This window comes from Rhodnius prolixus, unplaced genomic scaffold, assembly GCF_049639745.1.
Source record: "Rhodnius prolixus isolate KJV_2025 unplaced genomic scaffold, Rpr scaffold_3, whole genome shotgun sequence".
Taxonomy (NCBI): domain Eukaryota; kingdom Metazoa; phylum Arthropoda; class Insecta; order Hemiptera; family Reduviidae; genus Rhodnius; species Rhodnius prolixus.
Window position 1 is genome coordinate 10,970,932 of NW_027411603.1, and position 16,762 is coordinate 10,987,693.

At 36.1% G+C, this 16,762-nt stretch overlaps 1 protein-coding gene across 37 annotated transcripts in view; it reads right to left on the reverse strand.

The window, feature by feature from the left end:
- Positions 1–16,762, reverse strand: part of LOC141453191 (uncharacterized) — a 194,266-nt gene that overhangs the window by 76,791 nt on the left and 100,713 nt on the right. For 4 of the 37 annotated variants that reach the window (XM_074126055.1, XM_074126050.1, XM_074126054.1 and 1 more), the window contains one exon: positions 12,158–12,282. The exons of the other annotated variants lie outside the window; for them this stretch is intronic. The gene's annotated coding sequence lies outside the window, so the exon portion shown is untranslated. The remainder of the gene's footprint in view (positions 1–12,157; positions 12,283–16,762) is intronic. 37 annotated transcript variants of the gene reach the window in all.

Genomic DNA, 16,762 nt, shown 5'->3' on the forward strand with positions numbered 1-16,762 from the left:
CCAATTTCACTTATCCTTCTTCTGTAGGTGGTACTCTAGTAATAGTTTGTATAGGAATTGTAAGGATGAAGAAGCGGGGATGCAGATAAGTGCAGCAGCGAGGTTAATCTGCTATTATAAAGACTGGCAATGGTGCAATAAGAATAGATGCGCTTGATAACTGTGGCTGCTTGCACAGTTAAAGCTCCTCCAGTTGCATGTTTCTAACAATGGTATATGGATTTCTCTAATGAGCACGCAAAAAAAAAAAAAAAAAAAATCCGCTGCAATGCATCTATGATATTTTTACTTACAGTAACTACTTTAAAAATGCGCGCTTATAAATCATAACAATTCACGTACTTTCTATTATTATCCATTCATATTAAACCAATACTTCCGCACGGCTTTAATGAGTATGATTACAAAACATTACATTCATTACACCACTGCAGTAACACCTCCAACCTTTTATTTTTACTTGGTCTAGCCATTGACAAAGTATAAATCTCCTTGTAATAATTTAAGGTCAAACGATTTAGAGACCAGTATTTATAAATAAATTAAAAGCAATTTCAAACTTCTGTTATTAGGATATTTATTACAGCCTTAAGAACAATTAATTTATGTGAGGGAAAAGTTAATTCACATTAGTTACATGAACGCAAGGAGAATGAAAATATTAAAAGATAATTTAGTTGAAATCTTCAGTACAAAAAAAAGTTTCTTAACTACAGGAAAAAAAAAATTGGAAGTGCTAGGGGTGACTGTTACATCAGGTAAAGTTAAATAAGGGTTCATCTTTCCTTCAACGCTGGTTATGTTTACAGCCTTCTTCTTCTTCTACTTCTTGTGGGTGGGTGGGTAAGTAGTTTGTTGGGGGTATCTTCATTAAAAAAGTTTAAAAACCGACGACGACGTTGTCGCTACAGAGTTCATCATAGCAACAACAACAACATCATCGTCATTACAGACCACAACATCCTGCCAGATAACCCAGAGGCGCCGCCATGTTAGTTAAAGTTGACTTGCCAGTCGTTATGTCTTTCCTGCCACCGAAGTGAGTCTAAGTAGGTTTTAGTCTTTAAACCAGTGAAGAGGCAAGATGTGGTTTTTCTTTATGTATCGTCCAGCGTTTAGTTCATAATTTAATTGGATATTACTATAGCTTTTTCTTTTCTTTAACGTTTGTTAATTTTAATCCATGGAACTCAATTAAAACTCCTGGCCAAAAGAGACCCTGGCTTGGGGAAGCAGGAAAGTTTAGAGTAAAAGATTTCGTTGTTGCCGTTTCTAAACGAACTTAGGCAAGCTTGAAAGTTATTCCATAATAACCATAAACTAGCGCAAAGTAACATTGCTTTAAAAGTTTTTTAAAAAAAAAGTGGCTGGCGGGCGAGCAGGGAGAGGAGAGACGAGTTTCAATAAATAGTGATCAGAAGACCTTCCTCCACCTTCTACGACCTGGAGGTGTTTCTTCCTCGTTATCAGTTAGAAAAGAAACTGGTCGTTAAGAGGAGGAGGGCAGAAAAACTCCCTGCCAACGCGGACCAGTTATTAGGCCATCAGTTGCAATAAGCGACCCATCAGCTGCTACCCGTCTTGCTGTTAACCCATCACCCCTCTCCACACTGCCGCTGACCCATCACGTTATTATGAGAACCCAGAATTACCACTTTTATCAGTGTTTACATCAATGCAAATTAACTTATTCCCCAGGTTGGTAGGCTGCCTATCTTTAAACGCTAATGGCTACTCCCTCCTCTTTTTCTTTGGCCTCGGGGATTTTTTTTTTTTTTTAAATTGACCTGAATGTGGTGTCTGTTAATTCATTTGCCCCTCCCCTTTTCAAACAATTTTTCTTTAAAAAAGTTTTATGAACCTACTGTTCCATCTAAATTTTCTAGTGGGAAATCCCAAGATGATAGTCGGAAACAATGTGTGAGTTCAAAAAGCTGACAAAGATTCTCTAATTAATCAAAATAAATTCATATTTAGCGACCCAATGAATGAAATTATATTATATTTGGAATGATTTATGCATGAAAAAGACGTGATAGGATTAGTTCACCACGAGGCAGAATAATGTTTCACAACAAGTAAGCATTACCTGTGCTTCTGTTTTTGTTTAACTCTTTGGACTCTGGTGAATGGCTTGAGGACAAAGCTGGAAAGCTCGAGTTATTCTCCTCCAAAGTTGAACAGGACTTTTGTGTCTTTCGTTTTACTACTGCAATGATCCGTCAAGAGACCATCATGGTAAATTTGGTAGAGTTATTTAACAGAGTTTTGCTTGTTTACTTCTATCTAGGGAAATATATAATTTCTGTGACTTGCTGCTGCCCACTTATTCTTTAATAGCGCTCTTACGTGAGTCCGGCTTCTGTAAACGCTCTATAAGACTCCCACCTGGGCCAAGTGATGTATCTTCTTACACTCTCTATTGCCCTCTTATACCGATCGTTCTGGCATCCAAGAGAATGTCTCTTATAAGTCAAAACTTGTTGCAGAGTTGATTTTCTTTAAATTTCAATTTTTAGATTACCTACACCTAGATCTACAACTTTGGTTTAATCATTTTTCAGATTAAATTCTTTTGAGGGCAATTCAGTTCGCAGGGGAGTTCGCTTTCCTGTAAATAGCCGCCGTTCCAATGTAATTTACGGTTTTTAAACTTTATAACGAAGGTAAATATGTCTCCAAGTTAGTAGTTGAAAAAATTTAAAGTAAAGATACGAACTGAAAGTCAGGTGATTATTCTCTCAATATTTAAAAATATATATATTTTTTTTATCCAGAATTGAATTTAATTATGTCAAACCCACACAACGTGAAGTTTATTATAGAGGAGGAACGTATGAATAGAATTTATAATTTATTATCATTTAGAAGGCAGCAAGTTTGTTTAAACAAGAGCTCTCTCCGGTGGAAGGAGAGCGCACTTCAGTATCAGAATCAGACGACAATGCTGCGAACTGTTACGTCAGAATGGAGACTATCGCTGAAGGCTTGTCACTTACTTGTCATTAAGCTTGAGAAAGCTGTCTAACACACACACACATACATACACGTACAGAACTTGTCACACTACACAGACGTCACTTTCCAGTCAACTTGCCACCCCTCACGTCAACAGTACTTCAGCATATCATCACACCCGCCGCCCTCCTAATGTTTACTCAACTCATTTCTAGTTTTAGTAATGTTTGTTTTAATAGAATATTAATTCAATTAATTAAAATTCAAATTTATTAAATATAAGTTCTTGATATTAATTTATTCGTACGCCGATGGTACGGCCATCGTGTCCGAGCCTTTCAGTCTCATCTTCATATCCTCGAAACCTGGTTTCGCAAATGGAGAATAAACGAGTATAAATATATATACTTATCTTAAATTTTTATCTAACTTTTTATATAGCTACATATATAACTTTTACCCCAATTTAAAGTTCTTCCTCCAATGTATCAGAAGTAGATTTCCTGTCCTGATAAAGTGCGATATCACGGACTCTATCTCGAAAAACGCTTCACGTGAAACTCCTAAACCCAACTCAAGAGACACGTACTTAATTTGTGATCAAAAGGCTACTCGACGAACGCTACAAACTGACTCTTGCAAACAAAATACACTCTATGCAGTTTGAACAGTACGGTATAGCTAACCGCTCCTAATCTTAACCGCATCTAATCCCTCTATAATCAAAATTACTACGCATCATCGTTAATGCTGTTTTCTATGTTAGCAAATAAACTATTCACACTTGCCTAACCAAATCCCGTTATACCAAACCAACTTTCCCGAAACTTCAACACAATCAATACAAATACAACGCTCCTACGCATTCTGACCAAAACTAATCTTCCCTAGAATTCTCCCCGAAGGCTGAAACGTCGATGGCCTGGCGATCTTCTGATTTTACGATAGAAAAGGACATCCTTCGAATTCACTTCATCGGTGTTCTGAGTTAATAGTTACAGATTTGAAAATGTACTTCTTTGCTTTATGAACGTACTTGATATGCAGCTTGATAAGCCAGTGACCCTGAGAACACCGTCCGGCGAAAAAAATTCAGATAAAAGTAATTAGGCTTCAAGTGCATTGATAGTACACAAAGTTTAAAGCAGGTCATAGTTCAGACTTTGTTTAGCAGTTCGCGCAATTTAAAAATTCGACCTTTTTATTGATAGATTTCGAGGCAAATTTTACTTTGGAAGTTAGTATTCTGCAAACTCAAGTTTAATTTCCTTTGGAAAATATTTCTTAGAGTCGTACTAAATTAAGTTTTAGAAGAAATTCGTACTGTTCTTTAAATTGAGTTTTAGAAAAAATTCTTAATCTTTTTCTAGTTTTAGAAACTGGTAGTTTATTGAAACAAATCGCCTGTCTTTAAGGATTGTCAAGGACAATCAGCTGGAATCAAAACTCTTGAGTCTGAGCATGCTAAGTCCAGTACGCTACCAACTGAGTTACTTTCATCTCTTATTAGAAATTACTCTAGTTGTATACTTCCGAATAGAGAGTTGCTTTATTTTTTCCATACGATAAAAATATATCAGTAGTAATTGTTGTCCGTCTAAGTAGAAGAATGAGGGCATGTGAAATTTCCAGATGTTGAAATTGGGTATATCCTCTGTAGTTGGCAATGAGAAAGAGGTGTCTGTCTAGCGTTGGTACTATAATAGCCGATTCTTAGATTTCTCTAGTGAGATTAGGTGGTTACAACAGCTGTCTCTAGGACCATTCCAGCTTCTTAATTGAGCCATCCTTAGAATATCTAGGAAAGGCATTACGAAAAAGTGGTGTAGTGGTGTAGAAAGTGGTTATCCCGAATTAACGGTCCCCTTCTTTTACTTTTTCCTTCCCTGGAGAACCTGTTTCGCCGAATTTAGGAGAAACATCTAAGGAGCATTGTGGGTGGGGTGATGTGAGTTTCACAAGGAAGTGAGATATTCTGAACAGCCGTTCCCCTGTTCTAGAATAATGTACTCCTCTCTCTGTTTAAAACTGAGGCCCCTTCTGCAGAACATCTAGAGAGAGCATTGAAACGGAGGAAGAAGGTGGCACCAAAAAGTGGTTTTAGCTAACCACCGCTGCTCTTAGAACTTGCCTAGGAGTACATGGTGAGTTATTTCAATACCTATTGTCCGCCCCATGGCACCAATGGGGACACAATTGACCTGTTTGGTCACAGTGTGCCAATGAGAAATAAATAAATAAGATATGACAATTTAATCGTTGAGAAAGTATTTATTGTTTTGCTCATGAGTGAAATATTAGAAAATTCTGTCAACTAAAGCCAGAAGGGTGAGTTAGCCTCAGCAGGAAGTCTTGCTTTCAGTCGAAATAACTTTATGAAATATAAAAAATATGAATAAACTAAATAAAAGTTAAAAGATAAGTTGGATAAATTGTAATTAGAATTAGATATTGTATTAAACTTAATGTTTTACTAATAATCACCTATTTATCTAATATGAATAATGTATTTTAGAAAATTAATGACTTATAAATAGGGCGTTGGGTAGTTTAAGATATATACATAGATCCTTTGAGTACAGATAGAAGAGCTATAGCGGAGGGCGCAAGTTACCGCAAATGAGCTATTAGAGGATGGTTATACGTAATTTATAGTTGGTCTATAGGACATTCTGGTCATTCAGTCGTTCCAATAGCACCAGTTAATACCAGGATTAATTGCACATTGATACTGAATTACTGTCGACTGAAACACAGAGATATATGTCGTATATATATAAGTAATCTAGCGCATATCATTACGTACACATGTTTCAAAATATTGTTTAAACGTGATAGTTACCCAATTACAGTACAAGGCCACCTTTCCCCCTTAAAATAATAATTGTGATTTATATTTATTGTTATTCATAAAATAATCCAAGTGAAATAAAATACATATTTATTAGTTAATTATTTAGCTAACCTGGCCGGATATTGTCGGAAGGCTGTTTGTTATAAAATGGATAATTCACTTCCGCTTCCACCCATAGTTAATCATACAATTATGTATCGCTAATAACTGTGCAAGGAGATGTGCTGTATGTATTTGTAATTGTAATTGATTTATGTGTTTCAATCAATATTTAAAGATATTATTGCTTGAATTAAGCTTATATTGGAGGTCCTAAAGTAAGGATTCCACCAAATTCGATTTGTCTGAGCAGATCAAATAAGGATTTAAGATAAAAATATTTCCTGCTTCAGTCGTTCAGAAAAGAGTAGGAGATTTAGCCGTTTCCTCTGATGTCTTAGCGCCTCCTCTTGGGGGTTATTTGCAACGACCTCCCTAACATAGACGCCCTAATTCCAATGCACTCTCTCACTACCTCATTCTCTCGCAAGGCTTCATCGCTTACTCTCAATAAACTAGACAGTCTCGTTTCCCTTCTAAAAATTTATTTTTGTAGATATATTATGCTCAGTCTTTTAATCTCAATATGCACACTTAGCACAGCATTGATGAATTCCGTGTAACTCTGTTTCTAAACACTCCCATATGCTAAAATATTTATTTGTACATCCAATTGTATTTATTTATTTTTTAAAATGGGCTAATAATAATAGACGTACGATTAGAGGGGCATCCAAAAAAATTAGATGTATAGTAGCATTGAGTTCAATTTCCAGTAAGGGCCTAGTAGATTCTACTTACATCTATCCACTTACATTCTTGCAGAAGATCGAAATTTTATCAATTGTGAAATACTTAAAGGTACGGTCTAAATTTAAACAGCAGCATCCTAGATTAGGATTGCTCTGAAGACTTCGAAGTCTCGGAAAAGAGGTGGGCACAATTTGAGATTGGCGAGAGTAGCTGCCCCATTGAGCCTATGTTTCATTTAAGATTTTAGAATTAAATAAAGGGCGGCACACTCAAAAAATTGGAGTTCATTTTTTTTTATATTAGAGTTATTAATGATTAGAGAATATCATTTTGAGTAAGCTATAAAGATAGTTTTGAAGAAGATAATATTTTGGTAAGTTTAAATTTACAGTTTGATGTCAAAACAGTTAGCGGTTAATATGAGTAAGTAAACGAAAGCCACAGTCTAATGAATAGTGACGTCATCATTTTAGACGTTAAGATGGTGTGGAGGAGATAAGCCGAACACGTCTTGATAAGCAGCAGCGTCAACAGGAGGCGAGTAGGAGGCAGGGCATAACTTGGACACAACGCCACCGCAACATGACATCTACTTTAACTGCCACGAAGTAATTGCGTCACCGCTAAGTACAAAGTTTGAGAGCCCAGTGTGTATTACTATAAATAAAATTAGTTTTGGACCCGCCCATTAAAAGGGAAGGAGTTTACCCTTATATTCCACGTTTTCCTGATCTTGTAGGTATCAAGAGGGAATATTCCCTTAAAATAGAGAAAGGGCTTTGTCCAACAATTACCAACTCCTTAACAGCTCTTTGTAATTATGTTAAAGTTTGTTTTATTTAATGTAAAACAGAAGAAATGGGCTTCTACTAATTTGGGGAAAATCAAATCCCGTGAAAGAAAATGAAGAATCATCGGGTAATCAAAAAGGAAAACAATCTATTGGAATGTTCACTCGACTTTCTTCTACTCCAATTATTCAATTTTAATTAGCAAAGTTTTTCTTAAACGAATATGATCATAGAGCGAAAATAGATGGCTTCTTCAATGAAACCTATTATTGGCTCATACAGCCAATTAATGAAACCTGCATCGTATTAACTTTTTTTGTCTGGCGTTTGGTAGAATAGCTACTTGTTTTTGCCAAGACGGAAACTGTAATTACAACGCTGCGAGACTAATGGCAGATAAAGTTAAGTCCTCCACTCGCTTAAGATTACTTGTGTAACAGCTAATAGCAGCCCTGAATCTTTTGCCTTTACAAAAAAAAAAACTTGCTGTTTTTCTAATTTTATCGATTCTACTATGAATGTTTTTTGCTGGACGAGCTCTTAGAGGGCAGAGTGAAGAACACACGTAACAAAAAAATAAAAAATGTGTGGAGCGGTTACGCTGGCTTCTTGAGCATAAGATGCCACAAAAGACTTCATGGTTACGGTGCCATCGGTTTTCTGGCCAATCTCCATGGACTCTTCTGAATAACAAGGTTTAAACGTACATGAGGGACGACGTCAACAGGAACTTCTATGAAACAACAAAAAATTAACAAATCTCTATGTCAAATTTAATTTAGGTAATAAATTATGTCTAAATATTTATCTAAAACATGTACTAAAATGACCTAAAATTTTGCATGTATACTAAATTGTAAATATATGTTCATGAGTTAGTATAATTATATAATACAAAAGAGGATAAGGTGTGCCTTTGGAAACCGTTTGGTAGCTACATCGCTGTTGTTTAGTAAGATTTACACGACCGCAGCTAGCTTTAACTTGCCCAGCTCAAGTGTTAAATGGTTTAGAAGTGTTTAACGACTAAATAGAAGGAATGCTTTAAACGTCTTACAAATGAGCAGTGTCTTTAGCTAATTACTATTGTACTTGAAGGAAAACTTAATTTATTAATTCACCTAAATTATAACTTAAGATCCATAAGCTTAAATTTTTAAACCCTAATCATTTAAGTAAATTTTCTTACTAACTGTAGTCGTGTGACAACAAAAAGAAGCCCACTTTACCAAAATTGATCAAATAATTATAGTTTTTTCGGGCATATCAAGCGTCATAAGTTTATTTTTGAACGTTAAACTTTTTGTGGCCTCAAAATAACAAAATATCTTACTATAATAATTATTTGCCCGAAAAAAAAGTAGGGAAGCTTTATATTATTCATGCGTCTTCAGCTTCCAAGCTAAATAGGTAGCTTAAATTTTTGTAGTAAAAGGTGTGGACAGAACTAAGATTTGTATTGTTAAGAAAAGAATTGATAATTAAGAGTACAGGAAGTTCCTATGTTCGTGGCAAATTTTTAACCACTGTTCCTATAAAGTAATCGCTAGTTGACAAATTGGAATCAACTCTATGTTAGCTCATGGTACTAGTCCATTTCATCTAGCGGTGCACAACCTTTTTGCGACTGAGGACCAAAATTTGTACACAGATCTTGAAGGGCCACGCTACCTCGGACCTTAAACGTCCTACACACATAAGCCTGCACTTCATGAAATAAAAAATTGATGACATCAGCTTTTTTCGTTATATCAACAATATAATACTAAAAGTAGTCAAAGTAAAAAAACACAGGGACAAAACCACTGGTTTGCGAATCTGACGAAAAAACTAACTCAATTTCTGGCCTTACTACAATTCAAATTCCTTACTGCAATTCTTACAATAACTTAAAGAATCTTCTGGGAACTAACATTGTTTATCACTTAAAAGTAGTTGGTGGGGATGGCTCTTAGAAGTTTCTGACGTAAGATTTATGAATGGATCTGACCGCCATGTAGTAAGCGCTTATGTCTTCATCCCTTTTCAAATACTTTTTCCAAACAAACCCAACATATCAGATTTCACAACTCTTCAAAAGATAATACCACCATAAAAATGTCCTGGGTAAAAAAAAACCAAGATTTATGTCGATATAGTTGGTAACACAAACTGAACATTCATGTCGATATGGTCCGTAATACAAAGTGGGTCCAATCTAATAGATATACATATAATTTTACAAGCAGCCCGCAGGCTTATAATGAATTACTAAAGTGACCCACAAGATCATTTGGGTTGGCCGCCCCTGCTTTAGAGATTCTAGTTCATAAACATAAAATCAATTTTCAGAAGCCAAGTTTCAAATGATAGTGATTGGCCCACATCTGTACTAATAAAACGAAATTTAAAGAGAATCATTTCAGCTGTTTTCGAAAGGAAAAAAAAAATTCCTGCCCAAATCGGCTTAGATGTGGGAATCATCTTAATTCTGAAACATAGTATGAACAACATAGACCAACTCAGCACACCTCTAAAACCACAATACTCAATAACATCCTTTGCACTCAGAACTTTCTGACTCTTAGGATATCCCAGTGGACACTTATGGGGTAATAAGGCTGGGTGTAGCTCTTTCAAAATATTGTCTTACGAATAGGAGCATCGGAATTTATAAGGACTGCTCAAGAGTACACGGAAATAGCCGGAATGAAAGTCTACAGTGACAGGATTGATATTTCTACATAAGAACAGCTGTAGCTGGAAAATACTTCAGCGTCTCTAACAAAAAACTGACCAACGTGATGGAAATCTAAACTACCTTACAATAATAAACAATAAAATTTTTCATTTATAAAATTCTTTATTTCCGACTTAGTAAATGTGGAAATATGTGATTCTGCGAATTCTACTATGGAAAATGAACACAACAAATGAACGAACTGTAAGATAAAGTAAGAATTCATGGCTAAAAAGAAATTTGTTCTCTCTCTTTAATAATTAAGTGTTTTTTTTTTTTAAAGACATCTGGGAGAGAATACGGATTTATATTTGTTAATATTTTCTAAATGGAAACATAATGTTTTAACGTGAGTGCTAGTCGGACCGTTGATTAACCTCGCTAATTTGAGCTGTCATCCTCATTAAGGTAAGGAGAGCGAGAGAGAGGATTTACTAGAGAAAGAGAACTTGTATTAATCCTTCTGCAAAGTTCAAAAAAATAAAACAAAAGGTTGGCCCACTGTTACCACGGAGTTGGTGTTTAAAATAACAGAAAAAATGGACCTGGTAGAGGCAAATGGTACGAAGTACAATTAGTCGTGTTGCGGTAAACAAAGTAAGATAAGCTTGGCGGAAAAGTGCCGCCTTAAGAAGGACTTGGATGGCCCTTGCTGTGTTTAAAGTACAAGACTGTACAGGTTCACTTTTTAATTATAAAGTCCAAGAGGCATTCTCCTCGACTTTGGGCGAGGCTGTTATTTTTTTAATTACCCCTTCCTAGTGTGGTTAAAGTTGGTTAGAAATTATTGCTGTGCTTTGTGAGTGTGTGTGTGTGTGTGTGTGTGAGTTGGGCAAGTCTCAGATTGGTAAGTGAAGAGAAGAACGTGGAGCGACAGCAATTGCTGAGTCGCAGCTGACACAGAGGGGCGAGGAGTTGAGAGACAGAACGGAGGCAGCATACTTACCGCCCCCTTCTCTGCAACTTCTCTGCCAGCCCATCACTGGGTTCCGCCCTCGATATTCGGCCAGACACTTTTATGACAATTTACGATAACTCCATGCCCGCCTCTTCACCATCCACTGACGGACTGCATGCATTCAAATTGCTTGCTTGCTTCAATCCTCGCCGCCCAATCCCCACACTACCGGGTATCGCTACAAGTTCCCTCTACTTTGCCACCAATTTACTACCTTCACTCTTGTCCCCCTTCACTTCTTGTTGTTGCTGCCAACCCTCTTGTACTCCTATTTCACTTCACTATTACCTTTATCTTCCTTGTACCGACCGACTACATACCTCCACCTACCACCGTTTTCTTCCCCCGCACTACTACTACTATTACATTACCTACCATCACAAAATTCATACATTTTTCATGTGTTAATTGCCTCCACCTTTTTCATTTTCCTGAGCCCCTAATCATAAAGTATTCTTTATTTTAAAATTCATAACTTTAAAAAAGAAAACTTATCTTGGTTATCTATTTCGAAAGAATTATTTTCTGTTCTAGATTAGTTTCAATAACTTTAACAATATAATTTTTCTACTCAATTTTAGTCACAGGGATATTGATTAGGAAACTACCCCATCAGAAATGAATTGGACGTGCTGCCTTGCCAATAAGAGTTAGACAGTCTAAAAGGCCTCAATGGATTGCAGAAACACAGGCCTAGCACAGCATGGCAACGGATAGCTTTGTTATGTTATGAAGAAGAATTCCATTCAAAGAATGAATGTCAGGTTAAACAGCAATGAACGTATTGGATTAGTCGTGCTTAAAAAACATTGGCTTAGCAGGGAGAAAACAAAAACTTATATCTTTTAAAATTTGCCATGGCTACCAAGTCTAAACAAAAGGGATTGGCTTTGCGGTTAGCGTAATGTATTCCCTCGCGGAGGCCCTGGGTTCGAATCCAGTAACGAGAGAACATTGTCCGGAGGCCGGCAGCGCACTGAAAAAAGCTCCGGGCGCCAATAACCTTAGATGTTGACGCGCTTTAAATCATTAAAACAAAAAATAAATAAAAGAAATAATTCTAGACCAGCTTTCTTTCAACTTACCCAATTCTAATCTATGAAGATCAGCGCATATGTATGAATCGACTTTAGAAAGAAACTGTTTGTATATGTTCAATTTACTCTACGTTCTGCAGTTTGTAGTTCTGTACAAAGTCTTCAGTAAAAATCTGGACAAGAATAAATATTAAAATCTTTCAGTATAATTCATCAAATCTATATAATAAAATTATAAAAAGAGGGAAGCCAAGTTTATCAAAATCAAAGACAAATCTGCATATTTTGAAGTCATTGGTAATCGAAGCACAGTAATTGAATCCGGACTGCTTGACCAACACGCAAAACTATATTCTTTCTAAGGCAACGTCAACGATGAGCTGTTTGTTCCCATTTCTTTGATAATTTTAGCAATTAAGTGAGCCATTCAAAATCAATAAATTCAAATAAAATAATAAATTATATTTAGTTTAAACAAAATAATCTAAATTTTTATTGCAGTGTATATAAAAAAACCCGTAAATATTCATGAATAGTTTGTCCCAGACGGTTTTGTACATAATACCCATGGTACAACTAGAGGGGGGAAATACCCGGCCATCTAGATAGATTGGATCTCACAGCCTCCGCGCAGACCCCTTCTTTGCAATGATGACCAAGAAATACACCCCCATATAAATGCTGTACACGTATCTTGTTGCCTTATACTCCTCACACAACAGGAATTGATGTGACATGTCCCTATTTCTGTGGTCACCTTAACTTTGCTTTATAATTATGGATATTGTACTCCTTGATTTCCTTTCTCTCTCCATTCTTGCGGTCCTTTATTTTTATTCTTTATATCAAGATAAATGATATTATCCTTTCCTTCTATTTAGTTGTTATTATTATGTTTTTTAAAAGAAGTTTTTACTAATGGTTTGTATGTGACTTAAATTTCACAAAAACGAGAACTTGCAAGAATAGGTTCGAAATAAGTAAATTATTATTTAACTTTTTTGTCAAAGGGGGTTGTACAATTACAACGGAATATCTTGGCAAAGACAATACCAGGAATATTGTAAATAGCATTAATAAGTTCAGGTTAAAAATGCCTAAACATCGACTTATACAGCGGGATACCTATGAAGGAAAATGTCTGAAGAGCCTCCAAAACGTTTGAAACATTTTCCAGGAGGATATTTTGGGGACAGTTTCGGCTAAGGAGTGTAGGCAGGGGTCGGCAACCCGCGGCTCGCGAGCCGCATGCGGCTCTTTTATCCCAACTGTGTGGCTCTTGAAACGAATGAAATTCCATTTATTAGAGGTATTTTTTCAAAAATAATTTTAAATGTGATAGGTTCGAAATTGAATAGAATTACACAATATCAAAATAAAGTACTTGATTTAAACTGTAAGACTGCCGCCTTTTCATTAGTTTAGTTATTATTTATTCGTTTATTTACTTTGCAATAAGTGAAAATAAATATATAAAACATTTAAATGTTACTGAATTTCATAAAATAATAATTTGAGAATACAAATGATCTAAAGAGATTTTTACACTATCATCCTTGTGGCTCTTGGTAAGATTTATTAAAATTATTTAAGGAGAAATGGCTCTTTACTTAAAATAGGTTGCCGACCCCTGGTGTAGGGGATGTTTCCCTCTAAAATTGCATTTCGGCTTTGTGTACAGTTTTATTTTACTTATATTTTAATAAGAAAAGTTAAAGGGATTGCTAAAATTCCTAGCTGGAAAGTCCCTTAGCCGGAAGGAACATCTCGCTGAATGGAATTATTTTTTTTATTTTATTCCAGCTGGTTCCGGCCACTTTCACCGACAGTTCTTACATAGAATACATACTCACAGATCTAGGAGAGAACTGTACTTAGAGAAAGTAAATCTTAATTTTAATTCTTTGTTTAAGCGACAGTTTTTCTTTTTTCTTTTGTCTTTTAAAGAAAAAATAATAGGGCTTAGATTGTAATATATCAGATCCAGTTGACATCTAGCGGTTTCCACCGCTTTACACACTCCTTCGGGCGTGGGAATAACCGAAAAGTTTGCTCAGAGGAGAAGATTTCTGGCAACAGTTTATAAATAAATGTTTTGTCCTAAAAGTGTGTCAAAGTTTTCCGACCGAAGACTTTATACTATTTTATGCTTAGTTCATTTTCACAGCCGAGCAGCTCTTAGTAAACTGTCCCCAAGACGTCTTTTTAATATACAAACTGTAGTACACTAATTTTCTGTATTATTAAACAAGAAAATTCTGGAAATTCTTTTCTTTTTTGATTTTAGGAATAGAAGGGAGAAACTTTTTTGAAATATGTCAAGGACAAATTTAATATTTATTTTAATGTGGGACATTTATTCAAAAGTTTCAAGTCTCATATTGAAAACTTTTAAAATGTAGCTCTAAAGTTTAAAGTTGTTTTTTTTGGAGGGGGGGGTCTCTTTGTGTAGGATACGTCAACAATTGACGCATTGATGCCAGGAACCTTTCAGAGCACTGCCGGCCTCATGTCTGTGTTCTATAATAAACTCTTGTCCATGACGTGACAGTGGGCTGCAAGGCCATTTAGAAAGAAAAAAAATCTATGAATAGTCAACTGACTCGAACACAGCCCGATTTAACTGGCCCCTTAATACTTGCTGTGACTAAGAAGCATTCTGATCGTCTAATAAAAGATATCGTGTACTTTTAATTAGCAGAACCACTAGAGAAATTTTCCAGAACCTTGATTCAAATAAAAACTTATAAAGCATTTACGTTTACTGGCAGTTAGGAATAAGAATGACAGCGAGATAACTGAGTCGAACTCAGATCCTTCGAAGCACCAAGCAAAGTAAAGCCTTTCCTAAGTAACGCAGGCTTTGATACGCATTATGATCCAAGAATGACTACTGAATACCAGATGATAGAAGAGGGTCTCTATTTGTCTCAATTTCGTTTCTCTGACCCCTGAGATTCACCTAGAGATTCTGTCAGGTTTCTACGTTGAAGGAATGTATCCCTCTCCTACACACAATGTATTTTTTTTTAATATTCGAGAAGAGCGTCAAGTGCAGGGCTGCACAGAACAACAGGGAGTTGTAGTCCACAAACCTAGAACTACCCTAGGGATGAATTGCTTTACCTGGGCCATAGAACTAGGGGAAATGGTCTCTTTGGCACCAGTAGGTTTTTGAAAATCTCTAAATTTAAATAAAACAAGTAATCGTCAACAAACTTATTAAGTCAAAGAACTAGAATTATTTATGGTTTTGCTAACGCAGGCTTGGAGGAAGATGGGAGCATGGTTCCAGGGAATGGTTGGATAGTAAGAGGTGAATAATTCTTAATTCACGTCACTTTTGAGAAAAATAATGGCTATTTTTATTTTCTCTCACCTAAGATTTTCTCTTTATAATTTTCTTTGATTAGTCATGGTCGTGAAAAAGTTTGTTTGTTAGTTGTATAAAAGCAATGTGAGATTACCTAGTAACTGAGCTGAATATTTAGTTGAAACGTTTTAATTAAATTAAATAACTTTAACCTATTATGTGTATTTCTTTTTCCTTTTTTTAATGAGTCATGTTAAAGATCAGGTGTGCAAAGTGAGGAGGAAACTCCTATAATAGTTGGAGGTGCCATAACGGAAGTGAAAGGACACTCGGGGTAGTTATAATAGCCCGAAGTAGTATGAAGTTAGAGAGTGTGTGTATGTAAGAGAGCCAACGGACGTTAGGAGTTACTCTGGTAATAATAAAGACAGTTACTTGGCATTAGTGCGAACGGACAATGTAAGGGCTAGCAGTAATGTTTCTAGAGAGCAAGTGAGGAGCGGATTTAATTAGAAGTGTATCACACCGTCTGAGCTCGTAGGTGGTGGTACTGCTGTTGGAACGTGGACGGCAGTAAATTTGTACAATCGCATTGCAAATCATAAATAAGGGTTTCAGCCCTTTTAGAAGGGCACCCACTTGCCTGCCCTGTCTCTCACCCACAGTCACACACTCACACTGTATTTGTCTTCGCGTTAACTCTTCTTATCTTTCTCTCTCTCTCTTGCCTCTCACAGCTTCCAGAATATCTTTCACTCGCACATCCTACCAACATACTATTTACCCCACTTCTCTTTCTGTAGTATTAGGCATACGTTAATATAAGTGTGGCAAGATAGGGGAACAGAGACAATGTGTAACCGTAAGAGTTAAACGGAAGGGAAAGACGTTATTTGCCAGTGTTGCCAACTGCCTCCAACTTGCGGTCCACTCGACAAACTGTTTGATCTCTTCTTACCCCCACCACCCACCCTGACTATACTCCAAACTAATCCACGCCCATAAATGTCGCATTAATTTATAGTTCAAGTACAAATCGCAAAGGCAAACCAGCTTATGCAGAAAGGGACTCGTTAAAGGGCCAATAAGGCGTATCCTTTCAAAACCATCCCGCTTAGCGCTCGCTACCTTCTTAATGGCAAATAGGGACAGCATGATGTGTTAGTATTGTTGGATAAAGCATTGCTTGAGGGTTTATTTAATTAGTATTTGGTGCTTAAGATTTCTTACTTTATTACAACATTACTATTATTTACATTTAAATTTCAGATTATTGTAAACACATTTGTCTTTTGTGATCCGCAATTTCACTATCTCTCACTTCTAATAACAGAAGCTAT